The sequence below is a fragment of the Phacochoerus africanus genome, chromosome 5, assembly GCF_016906955.1.
Source record: "Phacochoerus africanus isolate WHEZ1 chromosome 5, ROS_Pafr_v1, whole genome shotgun sequence".
Lineage (NCBI taxonomy): Eukaryota > Metazoa > Chordata > Mammalia > Artiodactyla > Suidae > Phacochoerus > Phacochoerus africanus.
The window spans coordinates 133,395,910-133,415,577 of record NC_062548.1 but is presented as its reverse complement, the minus strand read 5'-3'; the positions used below and the strand labels follow the sequence as shown (position 1 = coordinate 133,415,577).

Sequence of the window (19,668 nt, the reverse complement as noted above, 5' to 3'; positions counted from 1 at the left end):
AGAGTAATGTGTGGGCACAACGATTCCAAATCAGATCTCCGTGAGAGCAGGATCATGTCAAAGCCCTTTTTGCATCATCCCTACCCGGCATCTCACAGATGCTGGGGGCGCAACACAAGGTTAATAATGGATGAATGTTGACTATAGGTGTTGCTGCTAAAACCCAGTAAGTACATTGCTGGTTCTCTGCAGCATCATGCACTAAAAATAGTAGCACTTGTGGGGAACTAGGACTGGGACTGACGGCTCCCAGTCTGTGCAGTCTTGTAAGCAGAGAGCTGGGAAGGGCAACTCTGGGTACCCAGAGCCCTGAGCCGTGGCTGGAGGCGGCCACCGCTTCCGTTAAACCTGTGGATGACCGTGGCCAACGCGCCAGTGCTTTAATGCTTCAACTCACGCCTGCTTGTGGTTCCTCGTCTGTCTATGCCAAGGCAAGGAAGCCCCTGGAGTGGTGCTTTACAACCTGCCAGCAGCCTGAAAACGCAGGCTCACTGCACAGCCTCTGGGCTGAGAGCTCTGTCTGCAGCTTCGCTTCCTAAGCCTTTTTACAATGCAGCTAAATCCATCCCAATGGTGGAAACATAGGAAAAGAGGCTGTATTGGGTTATCCTTTGTTCAGAGGGTTCAGGTTTATTAAGAGGCGGAGAAAAGATGTGCAAAACACAGGATCAGGTTTTCTGGAGTTGGCCCCTTGTTGCTTGGGGTCGGAGGAGGAGCTTTCCGCAGGCCGAGGGGTTGCTCTGTGTGAGGTCCAGGCCATGGGTGGAGTGATTCACAGCTCTTAGCGTCCCTGTGGGAGGCTATAGACTTGAGGTCATGAGCATTGCAGGAGACCTCACCTGCTCAGGCCGCAGGTGGGCAAAGCTTGTCATTTTAGAAACAGCACACTGGGAAAGGGCGGGCTCCCGAGGACACATGTGGGTTTTTCCATTGGGATGAATCTCACGTCTACTCAGATGGGAACATCTGCTGCTCTCGGATGCCCCGCTTTGAAGTGACTAGAAAGACAGGATTGGTTTTGTTCTTTGCTTCCTGACCAGAGACGCCTAAAAATAAGCCAAGTTCAGATGCTGGTGTTGCATTTCTGATGAGCAGATGCTGTACTGGAGACAAGAGAGCACTTAGGAAATTCTGGAGGCCTCATGCCTTTAAATTTCCTTTAAATGTATATGTATAAATAATAGTTTCATGGAGGTATATAATTCACTGAGTGTTAAGTTCACTATTTTGAAGTGTCCAATCCAGGGGTTTTCAGGATATACCCAGAGTTGTACGGGCAGCACTGCCATCTAACTGCAGAAAGTGTTCAGTTCCCTCCCAAAGCCCAGATCCAGTCGCCATTGCTCCTTATACTCCCTGCCCCAAACCCCTGGAAACCGTAAGCTACTTTCTGTCTCTCTGGATACGCCTGCGCTGCTGGATATGCCATGGATACGTTTTGTTGTAAGAGATGGCATTTTGGGGTCTGACTTGTTTTTCAAGCATGAGGTATCCCTAGCTCATCCTTCCTGCAGCATTTCACATCTGCTGTGTGGACAGGCCACATCTGATTCTCACATTCACCAGCTGATGGACACTCGGGTTGCTTCCACCGCTTGGCTGTTGTGAGTGATGCTGTGGTGAACATTCATGTCCCCCGTTTTTGTGTGGCCCTTTGTTTTCCATCCTCTTGAGTGCACACCCAGGTTTGGACCTGCTGGGTGACTCCATGTTCAGCAATTTAAGGAGCTACCAGACTATTTCCCAAAACATCTGCACCACTTTATCTCTGAGCTGCAGTGTGTAAGGGTTCAGAATTCTCCACCTCCACACCGGCACTTGTTGTCATCTGTCTTTGATTCTAGTCATCCGAGTGTGTGTGATGTGGTATATCTCATTATGTTTTTTTTTTTTTTTTGTCTTTTCTAGGGCCACTGCCTTGGCATATAGAGGTTCCCAGGCTAGGAGTCTAATCAGAGCTGAAGCCACGGGCCTACACCACAGCCACAGCCACGCCAGATTCGAGCCGTGTCTGCAACCTCCACCACAGCTCATGGCAACGCTGGATCCTTAACCCACTGAGCAAGGCCAGGGATCAAACCCACAACCTCACCGTTCCTAGTCAGATTCGTTAACCACTGAGACACAAAGGGAACTCCCTCATTATGGTTTTGATGTGCGTTTTCCTAGATGAATAATCGTATTGAACATTACTTAATTTGCTTATTGGACATCTGCATATTTTTTCTTAAGGGGTATCTATTCAAATCTTCTCTCCTTTTTTTATTTGGGTTGTTTTACTTTTTATTGTTGATTTGAATATGTTCCTTTTAAAATTGTTTTTTATTATTTTTTATTATGGTTGATTTACAATGATCTGTCAATTTTTGCTGTATAGCCAAGTGACCCAGTTATATATACATATATATATATACACCCCGTCACTCACATTCTTTTTCTCCCACTATCCTCCATCATGTTCCTTCACACGTGGTCAGGTATCGTTCCCTGTGCTATACAGCAGGATCTCATTGCCTGTCCACTCCAAATGCAGCAGTTTGCATCTACTAATGCCAAACTCCCAGTCCATCCCACTCCCTCCCCCTCCCGCTTGGCAACCACAGGTCTGTTCTCCATGTCCATGAGTTTGTTTCTTTCTGTAGACAGGTTCACCTGCGCCATGTATTAGAGTCCAGCTATAACTGATAGCATATGATATTTGTCCTTCTCTTTCTGACTTAATTCACTTAGTATGAGAATCCTAGTTCCATCCATGAACCCCTATGTTCACTGCAGCACTAATTCATAATAGCCAAGACTACGAAACAACCTAAATGTCCATCGACACATGAGTGGATTAAGAAGGCGTGGTACATATACACAGCAGAATACTACTCAGCCATAAAAAAAAAAACAATGCCATTTGAATATGTTCTTTATATAATCTGGATAAACAGTCCTCATCAGGTATATGATTTGTATATATTTCTCCCCTTCTGTGGGTTGATTTTACCTCCTTGATGGGGTTCCATAACACAACTTTTTAAATTTTTGGTGGAATCCCAATTTACCTATTCTCTCTTTTGTTGTTTGTGCTTTTGCTGTTATAGCTAAGAAACTAATACATAATCTAGAGTCACAAGTATTGAAGTCCCCATCGTGGCTCAGTGGTTAACGAATCCGACTAGGAACCATGAGGTTGTGGGTTTGATCCCTGGCCTCGCTCCGTGGGATTTGGCGTTGCTGTGAGCTGTGGTATAGGCCAGCGGCTACAGCTCCGAATAGACCCCTAGCCTGGGAACCTCCATATGCAACAGGTACGGCCCTGAAAACAAGAAAATAAAATAAATTAATAAAAGGAGGTCACAAGTATTTACTGTTGTGTTTTCTTCTAAGTGTTTTATAATTTTCACTCTTACAATGAAGTCTGTAATCCATTTTGAGTTAATGTTTGTGAAAGGTGTGAGGTTTGTGTAGAGATTCAGTTTTTGAATGTCAGTACCCCTTGCTGAAAAGGCTGTCATTTACCCTCTGGATTGTCATGGTGCGCTTGGGGGAGAACACCATTAACCATAAATGTTTTTGTTTATTTATGGACTGTCAGTTGTCAACCATTGCTCTGTATGCCTGTCCTTATGCCAGTATCAGACTATCTTGATGATGATATTGGGTTTTTTTTGTTTGTTTTTTCAATCAGGAAGCGTGAATTCTCCAACTTTGTTTTTCTTTTTCAAGGTTCTCTTGGCTATATGAGGTGTCTTAGATTTCCGTATGAATTTTGTGATCAGCTTGTCCATTTCTGCAAAAAAGAAAGCTGAGATTTTAATAGTGATTGCATTGAATCTGAAGATCAATTTAGGGAGTGTAACTGCCTCAATACTGTTTTCCAGTCTGTGAGCGAGATTCTTTTTAGTTATTTAGTTTTTAATTTCTCATAATGACGTTTTGGTAGTTTTCAATGTACGAGTCTTGTGTATCTTGTTAAATTTATCCACAGGTATTTTATTCTTTTCGATGCTCTTTTGAAATGGGTCCCTTCTAAGAGCATGTATATTTTCTCCATTGTGCTAACTTCTGCCTTTTGACTGGAATATTTAGCCCAGTTAGTGTAACGACTGATAAGGTAAAGTTTATGTCCCCCATTCTGCTGTTTTTCACATGGGCCTTATTACCTCTCTTGTGTTTATTTCTCCACTTGGCCTTCTTTTGGGGTAGTTTCTAATATCCATTTTCGTGCTGTTGTTGTTCATTTTATTGTACATTTTTCAGTTATTCTATTAGGGGTTGCCCTGGGGATTACTGTTAGCATAATCTTGCCATGTGTTTAAGTTGTCCTGTGGACCTGAACCTCTTCCTGCAGGAGTTCCACTGGGGCAGATCTGAATGACCCTGGTTGGAAAAGGAGGGGTGGAAGGGGAGACCCAGGGCGCTGTGTTATCTGAGACCTGTCTGTGTGGGTGGATTTGTCTGTGGACTTCTTGGTGGAATTTGATTGCTTACGCCATAAACCTCAGCTCCTTCTCCCGCGAACTGCTGGAGTACTGGCTACGCTCCAGGTGTTGTCTGAGAAGATTTCTAGTAGTTATCTCCATCGTGTTCCCTCTTGGGCGGGGCCTTTGAAAGGCTGCTGCCGGGGTGGTTCTCAGCACGGTGGTCTTTACCCCCTTCCCCCGAGCCTGCTCGCTAAGCTCCTGTGCTCGTCTCCTGTTTGCCAGGTGTTCACCTGCTGAGTCCGACACACTCCCCTCCCCGAGATCGGCAGGGACCCAGAGCCTGAGACCTTCTCCCACTTCTCCAGGTGGGCAGCCTGCCATGAGGGGGAGAGCCAGCTGAGCTCATCAGGACGTCTGGATTTGGCCAGAAGACCGGACCTCTCCCCCTGTCAGGACTTCTCAGAGGTAACTTTGAATCTGGAAAATGAAAGCTTGAAAACCTCCATCTTTGTCTTCTTGGTGGACTCCCAGGCCCTTGTTGGGAAAGACCCCCAGCCCACCTGGGTGGGTTTTTCTGTACCTCTTGAACCCCACCATGTATGCAGTTGCCTAGTTTGTGTCTCCTGAGTGAATTTTAAGGATGAGCCTCAACATGTCATGTTAAGCAACTGTAGTAATTAATATCTTACAAAGATTTCCGCAGGGGTCCTCATTTGTTGCGCATAACAGCAAGTTAATATCCTGAGTCTCGTTCTGTCAACCAAGAAAGAGGTTTAGAAGATTCATACGTTGTCCCCAGGGTCTCAGTGTCTCTTTAATTCATCCAGAATGTGTGGATCGAGCGTCTGCATTGCGTCAGGTGCTCTTCTAACTCCGAACACGGCGAATGCTGCCGACACCAACTTCTGCCGCCGGGGAGATTCTGGGTTAGAGGGGGGGTGTGTGTGGAGGAGGGGGGTGGGGACGGGCCCTGAGACACAGAGCGCCCCCTCCACAGTGTGGAGAAGTGAAGGATGTTTCGTTTCCAGGCATGAGTGTTGTGGAGACGACAAAAAACAACCCAGTCTAGAGGGATGGAGTCTCAAACGGAGGGTTCCGGGAGGTCTCATTAAAAAACTGACGTTCGAACGTGGGTTTCAGGACCTGTGGGAACTAGTCGTTAAGCGTCTGGGAGAAGAGAGTTGCAATTGGAGGAAAAAGTGAGTGTGAAGGCCCAGCACCCAATCTGTGCACCCCGCGTGTTGGAGGAACACCGCGAGGCAGGGTGGCTGAGGGGGGCCAGCGGAGAGCCGTGAGTCTGGGGGCGGGGGCAGGCGTGGAGTCGGGAGGTCAGGAAACCTGACCATGTTTAGCCTTGTGGGCTACTGGGGGGACTGCTGGGTGTGATGGTGGGAAATCCGCGCAGGGTTTTAAGCAGATGAGGGACGGGATCCATTTGTGATGCGCATGCCGGTGTTGATAGAACGCAGGGCGGGGCCGGCGGTGGACCAGCAGACCACCAGAGGTCGCTGGAGGAACCCATTGCAGGAATTCAGACGAGACGTGATGGTAGTCTGCTCCACGGGTGGCTCTGGAGATGGTGAGGCTGCTCACATTCTGACCTGTCTTGGAGACAGAGCCCTTGAGATGTGCCGGTGGAATGGACGTGGGGCTTGAGAAGAAGAGAAAGTCCATCATGATGGCAACGATTTTAGCGTGCCTGACGAGGGGGAGTTGTCACCAGCTGAGCTGGGGAGTCTGCAGGGGGAGAGGCTTTGGTGCAGAAGGAAACTGGAAGTTCAGCTTTGAGCAGATTGAATTTGAGATAATAAGACACCCAAACAGAGATACTATTTGGTGGCGGGTCGTGATCTGATAGTGGAAGACCATGATCTGAGCTGGAGATAGAGCTGAAGTCTTTGGCTTGCGGTTGGTATCTAAAGGAATGAACTCAGATGAGATCTAGTGAGAGAAGAGTTTTCAGGATCAGGTCCTGGGGTATTCTGGGTTTATGGGGAGTAAGAGAGCCAGTGAAGGAGACCAAGGGGAAGCCACTGGGGGGGGGGTGTCAAGAGCGAGGTGTCTCAGAAGCCTTAGGGATCATTTCCAAAGGTAGGACAGATGATCCAGTGTGTGGATGGGCCAGGGGAGGTGGGGACTGAGACGTGACTCTTGGATCAGTGCCCTGCTGGTCATGGGTGGCTTTGGTAAAACAGCAAAATAGTGTGTGATTCTGGCCTGGGGGCGCTGGCAACCAAGGCCCAGGTGGAGTGGGCTTGGAGAGAGGAATCGGAGAGATGGCTGATGAGCATTCTAAGAAGCTTTGCTGCAAAGGGAGCAGGCTGTGGGGTGGTATCTGGTGGGATAGGTCAGGCCAAGAGAAGTAATTTTTAGTTGAAAGCATTGGCATTATGTTTATATCCTGATGAGAATGATTCAGTGGAGCATAAAAAATTGATCGTGTAGGACAGGAGGTTACTGGGTCATTTCTGGAACAGGCAAGAACATGCATTCGGGTGCAAGTGGAGTTGTTTGTTTCCAAAGCAGCACCGATGGTTCCTGGTGGGGACCAAAAATAAATGACAGAGACGTGGATGCCCAGGTGGCCTCCAGCAAAAGTCCCTTTCTTCTGATTGCTTCTATTTTCTTTGTGAAGTAGGAAACAAAGCCTCCAGTGGAGGGTGCCATGGTGGAAGAGGGCTTGTGATTTTGGAGAGACAAAGTGGGGAGTGAGGAGTCCTCTAGAGAGCGGGAGGTGCAGAGTGATGGTAGTAAGAGCCCACCCACAGCTCATGGCCACAGACTGAAAGACCCCATCAGTGTGATTGTGCTTTTCTAGACAGCTCAGCTGGGGAGTTGAAGGCACGCACACAATAGCTCAAGAACTGAATTATCCTTTGGCTGGATGGAGAGGGGCAAAAGGAGAGGGCGGCCCAAGTGACAGCATCTTCGGGAGAGAGGTGACCTTGATTATATGGAGATTAACGCGGTGACCTGAGGACAGAGGATGTCCTCAGGGGAGGCAGTGGACTGGGCAATGGATGGATGGGATGGAGCTGGAGGTGCAGGAGAAGGGCCAGTGCTGTCTTGGCTGGGGATGCTGGAGGAAGGGGCGGGGGAGACAGAGGCCTGGACCTGGGGATATGGGGCTTTTTTGGGAACCTGAATCCCAGCCTTCTTTCTCCAAGGCTCAGGTCCGCATCACCCTGCCTGCCTTGCCTTTTCACTGCCTGCTCTTCATTTCCTATTTAAAAAAAAAATTTTTTTAGGGCTGCACCTGCAGCATATGGAAAGTCCCAGGCCAGGGACGGAATCCAAGCCACAGTTGCAACCTATGCTGCAGGTGCAGCAACACCAGATCCTTACCCACTGTGCCAGGCCTGGGATTGAACCCCAGCCTTCCCCGCCACCGAGCCACTGCAGTCAGATTCTCAGCCCACTGCCTGCACTTTAAAAGGGCCTCCTTAAGAACTCTTAATTGAATCCATACCCTATCCCAGTACTACCAAAATACCTTCCTGTCATTCCAGGAGTGTGTTGCTAATTTATTACTGACATGTCTTTGCTGAGACAGAGGGAGGTCTGCAGCTGGCTCGTCGATGCCGTGAGGAAAGAGGACCTGTGACAGTTGACATTGAAGCTGCCGCTCCTCTTCTTCACAGGCCTTGGACACCAAGTGTGTCTGTGTATATGTGTGGGTGCACGCATGCATGCGTGCGTGTGTGTGTGCACGCGCGCGCCTGTCTGCATGAGTGGGTGTTTTGCCTCAATTTAATGTTTAGGGTTTTTGCATCTTTCTTTGCAGAATATGGGTGGTCCAGAGATATATAGAGTTTCCCCAGGTATGAGGAAAACACGAAAGCACCCTGGAAAAAATGCACTGCGAGGCCCAGCGGAGCTGTGCATTCTTTCCCGAATCTGCCCACACCCACCTCCCAGGACGTTCTGTTTGGGAATCTGTCTCCAGCAAATTCCGAGAACTGAAACAGCTTCATAATCACAAACGATTCATGTTGAAGCAGCCAAAATACCAGAAATTGACATTCCAGCACAGGCAAAGATATTTTTAAATGTTTAGGATTTATAAAGAGAAACAGCCTTCGTAGAACATAAACCACCCCCGGTTCACACTTGTGTGATAGAGGCAGCTAAATCTGAAAGATAAGTTTCTTTCTTTCTTTCTTTCCCCAAGTGAAGAATGTCATGGGTGAGAAAAGAAGTCTGCTGTGAAGAAACTTTAACTGGGCCTTGGCTTTGGTTCAGGACTGGGACTGGGCGGCCTTCAGAGAGCTGCAGCCGGCGAGGCTGCACTCAGCCCTGCTCTTGGCTAGTGACGCTTTAAGGCAAAGGTCATCTAAAACTCTAACTAGAATCGAAAATATCAATACCCTGCTTGAGATCTCATGGTCTCAGAACGGCTGAGCTGGTGTCCCGAGCAGTATTTTTAGAAACAGAAATGCTTAAGGATGCTGTTCTGCTGTTCGGAGATGCTCTGGCCCAAGGTCTTATGAACACAAATCACAACCACTACCTTTTCCACGCTCATCTCAGCTGTAGTTTCTTTGTGGGTTTTTGTTGTTGTTGTTGCTGTCGTCGGGTTGTTGTTGTTTGTTTTCGGAGCTGTCTTCTGGGTGATGCTGTCCAGTCAGTGCTTCCTGGGTGAGTCTCCGTAAGTGTTCTTGGTGTTTCTACCTCTCAGACTCCAGCAGTGGAGGTGGGGACCGCTGGTCACAGAGAAACTGGACAGTGGGTTTCTCTGGACGGGCCAAGCAGCAGACACCTAACGAGCACCTGTTGGGTGCAAGGTCATGTGCTTGGGAAGGATGGAAGCGGAGACGCGGGGTGTGATTCTGCTCACAGGGTGCGACTCTGCTCTCTGTTTTCCTTGGACTCTAATGTCAATGAGCAGAATAAATGGAATTCCAGTTCCCCAAACTCGAGCCCAGGACAGAGCAGAACTGAGACTGTGAGAAACGGGCCCTGAGGACCAGATGTCCTCACAGCTGGGACATGATGGAGTGGAGGAGGGAAAGGGACAGCCGTGAGGCAGCGTCCGGGGCCACTCAGATTGGGTTCCACTGTCCTGTGGCGGGTGGGGAACCGTTATGGTTTGTGAAGGGTAGTGACAGGATTTTGGAAACAGGGATTAGGACAGATGCATTGGGCACTGTTGTGCTTCGAATGCAAAGACAAGACTGAAGGTAGGAAACACCATCCAAAGGGAAAGCTTGATCATGTGGCTTAACAAAAATTAATGGGGTTCCCCCCGCCCCCGATTTAAACAATGCAGTACTTTTTGGGATCATTCTCCAAGGCCTAACAATAGCAGCTCGTGAACGCATGCAAACGCATTGACCAAGGAAATATCGTGCCTTCTGTTGTAGTTATTACTTTAGTTACATTTAACTTCGCTTGATTAATATCAGTGAGAAAGCCGTTGGTATCTGGTTGTATCGTTTATTATAAATTGGATCACGTAATTGAATTAGCTCCGTTTCATTTTAATCCTGACGTTACTTATTTCATTACTGATTTTATGACTGTATTGCATAATTTATTTATCAATGTTTTAAAAAGTATCCCTATCTATCTACCAACATCTTTCCTTGAATATAAAAGTAAACTAAAACCTTTTCTAATAAAAAAGAAGGCTCATAGGTTTGACACTGCAAACTGTCTTGTCTCTTAAATTATCGGAAGGATCTAAATATGCAAAAATTATGGACATAACATAATTGAGACATGGTTATAATAAATTCTCACATTAAGGCATCTTCTATGGAAAGGTGCATGGAAATGACTCCATGTATTTTCAGATGCTTTCTGAGCATATCGGTTTGAACACGGTGCACAGCTAAGCAAGCTCCAGTCTTAGTCCAGCCCTTTGACGTGATTCTTGGGACGTGGGGCTTGAGTGACCCGTGTCCTGGTGACTTCCCTGCTCCAGATCAGGCGGTGCCCAGAGGTGTTCTTTCCTTGGAAGACCCGCTGATTAAAGTTGTTGGCTGATCATTGACACTAGTTTTTATTTTATGACCACGTCACTTTTGGTACGGATGCGGAGACCTGCCAAGAACTGAGTTCCATTTGTCTGAAACAGCTTCTCTTCTCAACAGTGGACTTGTGTGACCAAGGCGTCAAGTCACTACCTCTTTAAAAAAGAAAAGTCAGAACAAAACTGATCTTAAACTGGGTCTTATTCTAACCATACGTGATATTTATCTGTGGATACACAGGCTTCAGGAGAAAAAAATCTAAACAGAATTTTTTTTTTTTTTTTACTTTGAGAATTACTAGCTAGTTCTGTTAATCCTTTGTCTTTCAGCTTTATTGGTATCTAATGATTAAATAAAATTATAATATTTTTAAAATAGACACAGTAATGATTTGATATATATGTGCATTGGGAAAGGATTTCTGCAATCAAATTAATTATTATGTCCGTTACCTTACATATTTACCTTTTTTTGGGTGCGAACACATAAGCTGCATTTTCTTAGCAAATGTGTGCGGTGTTGTCCGTGACAGCCGCCCTGCTATGCTTGAGGTCCTCAGATCTCATTCATCTTGTCACTGAAAGTTTACATCCTCTCACCAAGCCACTCCCTGGTCCCCCCACCCCCTGCCTCGGGAGTCACCATTTTTTTCTCTGTTTCTACGAGTTGTACGTCTTTTTTTTAGATTCCACAGTAAATGATACCATGTGGTCTTTTTTCCCTGTCCGGCTTATTCCACCTGCATGATCCCTCCAGGCTCCTCCATGTGGTTGGGGATGACAGGACTCCCTCTTTTTGTTTTAAGGCTCAATAATAATCCCTCTTTTTTCTGAGGCTGAAGAATATGCACTTTATCCATCCGTCTGTCCACAGACGCTCAGGTTTTTCCACCCCTTGGCGACTGTGACTAGAGCCGCCGGGAACACAGTGTAGCTCTCTCTTTGCCGCCGTGATTCTGTCTCCAGAAGCAGGATGGCTGGACTGCAGGGTAGGTCTAGTCCTAATATTTTGAGGCGTCTCCATACTGTTTTCCATAGTGGCTGTGCCGGTTTTCATTCCGTCATCCGTGCCCAAGGGTTCCCTCTTCTCCACTTTTCTTCCCTTCTCTTGCCAGCCTTTGCTAGTCCTTGTCTTTGGGCGATAGACATCCTAACAGATGAGAGGTGACACTGCGGTGTGGATTTGTTTCCCTGTTGAGTAGAATGTTGGGCACCTCTTCACGTACCTGTTGGCCATTTGTGTGTCTTCTTTGGAAAAATGTCTAAGTCCTTTTGCCTTTTTTTGAATTGGATCATTTTTACTTTTGCTGTGGAGTGTATGCGTTCTTTCTATATTTTGGATAGTCACCCCTTATCAGATGTAGGATTTATAGATATTTTTTTTCCCATTCTGCAAATTGCCTTTTCATCTTGTTGATGATGTCTTCTGCTGTGCCGCAGCTCTTTAGTTTCATGTTTACTTCTTTGTTTACTTTGTGTTTGCTGCCTTTGCTTTTGGTGTCAGAAAAAAAAAAAAAAAATCATTGTCAAGGCCAGCATCAAGGAGCTTACTACCTAGGTTTCCTTCTAGGAGTCTTACGATTTCAGGTGGTATGTTCAAGTCTGGAATCTAATTTGAGTATTTATGTGTGGTTTAAGATGGGGTCCAGTTTTACTCTTTTGCAGGCTATCCCGGTTTCCCAACACCACTGTCCTTTCCTCACTGTGTACTCTTGGTGCCTTTGTTGAAAATTGACTGACCATATACCTATGGGCTTATTTATAGGATTTGTATTATGTTCCATTGATCTGTGTGTCTATTTTATGCCAATACCACACTGTTTTGATGACTGCAGCATCATCATATAGTTTGAAATCAGAAAGTATTCAGCTTTGTTCTTTCTCAAGATTGCTTCAGCTTTTCATGATAGTTAAAAAATGATATACTGGAAATCACATTTTTTTCAACTGTTACTTTATTTTAAAAAGCAAGATTTGCAATATGCTGGAAGTTATATCTTCTGCAACTATTTAAAATTCTTATACAATTTTTATTGGCAGCTGAAAAAGGTGCTAAAGGCCTGTGTGCTTTTTAAAAGTTATATTTGGCTATAGCCCAGCCAAAAATAAAAAAAAATTCCAAACCGGAAGGTCTCTGCTTCGGGCCATGTAGAGCAAATTCAAGACTCGGTGGTGTCATAGAAGAGGTAGACACGGGTGTCAGAAGATGGTTAGGTCCAGCTTTGTCATGTCCTGCCCAGGGGAGCTTGGAAAAGTCACCGATATTGCAGGGTCTGAATTTCTTCACTGAAAAATGGGATTGACAGCAACGTGGCCCCACCTGCCCAGAAGTCCCTTGTGAGCATCCATGCACCTGAAGGCTGGGGATGATGCTCATGCTGTGGCAACAACCTGCAGCTCTTAGTTGCTGGTTAGGAACAAAGTGCAAATGAAGTCCCCACCTGCAGTCTCCTCTGGGACCTGAAGGGAGGGTCCGGGAGGGTGCTGTGTGCACATGGCCGAACCCGGGAACCATAGAAGATGCAAACAAGGTGACAGGAAGCACGTTGCTGACAGCTGGAGGAGGGCCAGGCGTCCCCACGGTCAGGCCCATTTTTTTCTCTGAGGAGGGCTATTCTGATTACTAGGGAGGGCCATGGGATTTGGAGGATCTGGCTGAGGGATGTCTTCCTTCACAGCACGGAGAGGGAAGCGACAACGTGAGAGGGGTGTGATGTACTTTCCGGCTCCCGAAGCTACCGCCCACATGTCTAGGGGGAGATGAGGTAGCTGATGATGGCTGCTCACAGCTATGGTCAGTATATCGCTTTGGAGTTTGCACCTCCAAGTACCCTGTTATTTTAGTAGCTCACACAGCGTTCCTGTGACTGTAGATTTCTTCCCAACATCCAGTGGAGAAAACAGACTGAGAATGACTTGTTCATGCTGCTGCAGCTGGTCATTGCTGGAGCACAACACACCAAGGGCAGCCAGCTTCCAGATATCTCTTGACCTTTCTGCCTGATCAAGAAGCCTTTGATGGATTCAGCACCAGGAAAGTCGGGAGGATTAGGACATCTGGGAAACATGTTGGCTGAGGATGGGAGTTGATTAGGATTGCAGGACTTCCAGGATCCCTGCGAGCAGGGACTCAGTGGCAGTGGGATGGGGCCGTCCCTGGATGCTGGCGTTTCAGAGGAGTCCCTTTAATAAAGGGGGATTGGCCTGTGCTTTATGAGCTTCTAAAGACACCTAGCATGCCTCTAGGCACACTGGCCATGGAGGATACTGTGAGAAAAAGAATGTATATATATATATATATACATATATATGTATATGTATATATGTATATATACATACGTGTATATATGCATATGTATATACAACTGGGTCACTTTGCTGTACAGCAGAAATTGACAGAACATTGTACATCAACTATAACAAAAATTAAGAAAAGAAATAGAATGAATGAGCAGGGCTTAGAAAGAGCTCTGTGAAGTCCATTAATGGGTGGGGCTGGTGCAGGGAGAGCAGAGGCCAGTGTGCCCGGAGGTGCCATCTCTAGAAGTGTGCAGGAGTGTGGGCCTGCAGGATGACCGCCAGGCACTTTCATGCTGGGTCACCTCTGCCCAGTCCAAGCCCAGCATTGTGTGAGACACTGAGGTGAACCCCAGAGAGTATAATCTTACCACCAACACCTCTCCTGGAAAGAAAATCCAATGCAGTGCAGGGTTTTGAGACCTCAGGATGAAGAGCAGACAGCGATTTCTCCACTCTGTGTGTAAGTGGACTGAACATGCGGGTTAACCAGAAACAGGATGTTGTCTGTCTAAATCGTTCCAAGCTGGGAAGAAAATTCGTATTTCGTAATCTTCGAAGAAAGGACTCCCCAGGGGAAGGCATTTCATAGTCCTCCCCCTCCCCCGCCCCTTTTTAAAGGGAATCAGAAAACTTCCACTAGGACAGAGAAGACGTCGTGTGTATGTGGTCTGAGGCCAGTCCTTATTCTTTTACTGAACACAAGGGATGTCCTCTTTATTAAAAGAAACATGAAACCCATAGACTTAAATGCTGGCATTGGAGTTGAATCTGGACTTCTGGAGCCCAGAGCTGCCTCTCTGGCCAGGGCGATGGAGGCGCGGGGACGGCTTCAGCATCCTCAAGGGCATCCATTCAGAAGTCTGGCGGCCGCCTCAGCCCAGACGTCCTTGTTTCCTTTAAATTCACTGATGATGGAGTTCCCGTCGTGGCGCAGTGGTTAATGAATCCGACTAGGAACCATGAGGTGGCGGGTTCGGTCCCTGCCCTTGCTCAGTGGGTTAAGGATCCGGCGTTGCCGTGAGCTGTGGTGTAGGTTGCAGACGCGGCTCGGATCCCGCGTTGCTGTGGCTCTGGTGTAGACCGGTGGCTACGGCTCCGATTGGACCCCTAGCCTGGGAACCTCCATATGCCGCGGGAGCGGCCCAAGAAATAGCAACAACAACAACAAAAGACAAAAAGACAAAAGACAAAAAATAAATAAATAAATAAATTCACTGATGATGAATCAACAGTGGGCATTCTGAATCCACCGAGGAGCTGCTGTTGCTCTTAACCTCTGAATTTGAGATCCTTAAGTTTACCTATGAAGCTGCTTACTTCATGTTTACATTAAGTATATGCAGGTAGTAAACTTATTTTAATAGAACTGCAGAAAGGTGATTAAATACACATTTAAATGCTTCATCTCTTTGTCTTCCCCAGAGAACACCGCTAATAATTTTTAACTTTTTTTTAAGTTTACTGATCTAGAAAATTTAGTACTCATGAAAAGATACCCATTTTACATCTGAACCAGATGAGACAATGCCATTAGAAGCAGAGCTTTGAAAGAAATGTATTAGGTGGGATCCTGATACATACAACTCTTGATCCACGTGCGTTATGAAGTATAATTAATGAATATCTATGAACCTGTCTCTTAAACAAAAACATCATTAAACTGTGACACTGATGTGGGCATTTTCCTTTATCCGACTGCCCTTGCTCTGCACCACCGTTTAATCTTCTCTTGATATTTTTGCTAGTCTGTATCCCTAAGGTATGTGTGACATTCCTCGTTAAAAATCTTGCCCCGCTGTGAGTACACTCGTTCACTCAGTGTTTTGTTTCTAAGATTTAACCAGCTTGTCCTGTGTTATATTTATTCCTCTCACTTATATAATATCTGATAAGGTTAACATTCATGCTTCCTCCTGTCAGTGGGTGTTTGAGTTATTTTCCATCTTTTACTGTTACAAAATATTCGCTGTTTATATTCTTGCACGTAGCTCTGCTACACATATGCCATTTTTTTTTTTTTTTCTCCTTGGGTGTATTCTCTAGCGTTTGGGTCTGAAGAAAGGCTTATTCAGGACCAGCTTTTCTAGAGGGTGTCCTGGCCATTTCCGTAGTGATTGTACTAAAGCACATTGTCATCGGCAGTGAAGTTTCCCTTAAGATTCACGTTGTCTTATCCCAACACTGGATGTTATTGGACTGCTTAACTTTTGACAAATTGCTAGTAAAGTGAATTGAATGTTCCAGTAATATTGAGCTTCTTTTCACATATGGAATCACCGTCTGTTTCATCTTTTATAAAAGAACTCTTCCTCTCCTTGGTCTAGTTTACCAGTAGGTTGTATTTTTTTTTTTTTCATTGATTTGAAAGCATTCTTTATATGTTCTGAAGGCTTATATTGTTGGTGTCCTGTGTTAAAAATATTACCTTCCAGGAGTTCCCTTGTAGCTTAGCGGGTTAAGTATCTGGTATTGTCCCTGTGGTGGCTCAGCAGTTCGGGTGGCTGCTGTAGCACAGGTTTGATCCCTGGCCAGGGGGAAATGTCCACACGCCACAAGCATGGCCAAAAAAAAAAGTTATTACCTTCCAATTTGTGCCATGTATTTTCACGAGGTGCCTTTTGAGGGATAGAAGTTTTTTATTTTAATCTATTTAATGTATAAACTTTGTCCATGCATGGTTAGAGTCTTCCATTTAGGGTAATCCTCTGTATCCCAGGCTATAAGTTTACCTCTTATCTTCTTTTATCAGTTTCAAAACTGTTTGGAATTAATTTCTGTTTGTGATAGAGGAATCCAATATTTTTGTCCATAAGGAGTAAGAATTCCTCTAGTTCCATTTATTGAGTAATCTTTTTTTTTCCCCATTGATGTGAAATACACACTCTGTAATGTTTCGAGTTTTCCTTGGTGAGTGGGTGTGTTTCTGTATCTTCTATATTTGTGTATCGGTTAGTTTGCCCACCTCTGTATCAGTGCAGCCTGCTCTTAATTACTGTAGCTCTCTATGAATTCGTAGTGTTTGATCCCTTCCCCCTTTCTCTCTTATTGGAAGATGTTTGTCTGTACTTGGAATTTTTCCCTCTTATAGAAATTTTAGAGTTAGTTTATGAAACAGTAATGGTAAACAATAAAAACAATAACAAAACCTATGGAGGGTTGCTCGGATTGCATTTAATCTATAGATCAATTTAGAAAGACGTGACTTTTGTTGATATTGAGTTCTCCTATCCATGAACATTGTATCACGGTCCGTATATGTGTCTTCACAAATGTTTTTCATTCCCTTCTGTAGCTGGATGTTACTCATTTTCTTCATGACCATAGGTACATGTAGCATGTTTATCCCTTTCCATCTTCGTTTTGGAATGCCCTTGAAGATGGCATCTCTGCTGTAGGATGAAAGTGTAACTGACATTTATACATTGACCTTGCATCCCACCATTTAACTAAACCTTTAGTATTTCTAATATTTTGTCTATGGATCCTCCTCTATGTAAAAAGTCATTTGTGAGTAATTAAAGTATGGTTTATTCCTTTTTTTTTTAATAGACCCTAAATTGTCTATTGTTCTTTTACTTGAGGCATCTCTTCGTATAATAGTAACGGTGACCTTGTAAGATATTGGTAGTATACTGCTTCCTTTTTAAACACATGTACGGGGAGTGTAGTTGACTTAGAATGTTGTTAGTTTTAGGTGTACAGCAAAGGGAACCAGGTCCACATTACCTTTATCCATTCTTTTTTAGGTTCTTTTCCCATGTAGACCGTCACAGAGTACTGAATAGATTGTCCTGTGCTGTACAGTAGGTCCTTGTTACTTACCGATTTTGTATACAGATTCCTTTGCAATTTTCACCTCGTTCGATTTCCTGTTTTCCTTGTTGGAATTAGAACTTGCAGTACAATGATGAACTAAAGCAATAGAAGGTAGCCCTTAATTTTTCCTCATCTTTATAAGGAATACCCTGATTTAATTAAGAGTGACGTTTGCCATCACTTTTTTTCCCAAATGCCCTGTGTTAGGTTAAGGAAGTGCCCTCGTGTTTCTGTTTTGCAGGGTTCTGTTTATAATCATAAACGTGTATTGGGTTTTTTTTCTTTTTTTTTCTTTTTTCTTTTGTCTTTTTGATATTTCTTTGGGCCGCTCCCACGGCATATAGAGGTTCCCAGGCTAGGGGTCCAATCAGAGCTGTAGCCACCGGTCTACACCAGAGCCACAGCAACGCAGGATCCGAGCCGCGTCTGCAACCTGCACCACAGCTCACGGCAATGCCGGATCGTGAACCCACTGAGCAAGGGCAGGGACCGAACCCGCAACCTCATGGTTCCCAGTCGGATTCGTTAGCCACTGCGCCACGACGGGAGCTCCTGGATTGGGTTTTAACAAGGTGGCCCTGCATCGCCGAGGGAGTTCAAGTGGTCCCCACCGTTGTCCTCTTACAGTGTTATAGTACCGTGTGGCTTATCCCAGTGGTAAACTCTCTTCTATGCCCAAGATAAACCTAGCTTGGTTAACTTTATTTTTCCCCATACATACACGTCTGATGTGCATCTGGATTCTATTTGCTTTTATTTTGTTTTAAATTTTGTTTCTTTACTCATGAGTGATTTTGACCTGTATTTTTCCTTTCTTTAACTGCTTTTGTGTGATTTAGAGAGAGGGTTTTTTTCACCCCCATTTTTCTTTTTTTTTTTTTTTCCAATTTCTTGGAAGATTTAGCATATGATTTGCTTTATCTGCCCTTGACATTTCAGTAGTACTCAGCTAAAAACAAGACCTTGTGCTTTCCTTGTTGCAAGATTTTTGTCTAATTTTTTCAAGGCTTATGAATTATTTGAACTCCTATTTCTTTTTTAACTTAATTTCTTTCAGTTTTCTTAAATTATACGTTTCTAGGAATGTATTCATAGTTCCCTATTTTTCAAACTAAAATTAGCATACAATTCATTTAGCTTTAAATCCCTGTGATCTGTTTTTAATGACAAATATAATTTATTTGGGCTGTATGTCTTTTATCTTCCTTGTCCAACCTGCCAGACAGTATATGTTTTATTATTATTTTCAAGGAAAAATATTTTTGATTCTGTTACTTTTTTAACTTTGTGTTTTATTTATTTATTTTTAAATCTGTTAATAGGTCTTTCCTTCTACTTGTTTTGTGTTTATTATGCAGTTGCTTTTCTAACCTCATAGCCTAGCAGCAGCTCAGTAATTCTTAGAATTACTTTTAAATATAAGCATTTAAGATTATGAGTTTCTCAGTACTGCTTTAATGACATCTCAGAGGTTTCGTTAAATGATATTCATAGTATTGTTTAGTTCAACATATTTTTAAAGTTCTATATTTTCCTCTAAACTCATGAGTTTGATAAGTGTTCTATAATTTTCAAGCGTGGGAATTCTTTTCATTATTGGTATCTGTCTTAACTGCACTGATGTCAAAATACATGGTCCGTATGATATGTTATTAGACGTCTGTCAAGTCACTCTGTGTCCCTGTGTATGTGTCAGTTTTTTTAAATGTTCTGTGCAGTTTTGAGAGATGGTGGGTTTTCAGTTTGTTGATAATGAGAATTCATATATCCATGAAATTTAGATTATTTGTACCTTTCATATTTTCTCCATTTTTCCAAATTTTCTGTATTTACTATATTAAACAACATAGGGTGAATTGACTTACTCTGATGGTGTTTTTCTCTTTTTTTTTCAGAAACTATATCGTTTTTGCTTTGTATATTTTAAAGTTATTTGATACATGCAAACTCGAAGTTATTATAGCTGCGTAGTGAATCAGGCTGCTTATTATACAGTTGCCTTTTTTAAACTTCAGTTTTGTTTTTGCATCAAATCCTCTTTTGTCTGATAGCTTTCTTCTAGTTGCATTCACCTTTCTCCATCTTTGACTTCTAGTCTTTCCCATTTCTTATGGTTTTATGTGTGTTTCCATTTTTAAAATTCAATTTTATCATTTATTTCATCTA

At 44.2% G+C, this 19,668-nt stretch overlaps 1 protein-coding gene across 4 annotated transcripts in view; it reads left to right on the top strand.

Moving 5' to 3' along the window:
• The window catches only part of RNF144A (ring finger protein 144A), a 120,018-nt gene that overhangs the window by 20,215 nt on the left and 80,135 nt on the right, over nt 1-19,668 (top strand). For 3 of the 4 annotated variants that reach the window (XM_047782701.1, XM_047782704.1, XM_047782702.1), the window contains exon 2: nt 4,695-4,877. The exons of the other annotated variant lie outside the window; for it this stretch is intronic. The gene's annotated coding sequence lies outside the window, so the exon portion shown is untranslated. The remainder of the gene's footprint in view (nt 1-4,694; nt 4,878-19,668) is intronic. 4 annotated transcript variants of the gene reach the window in all.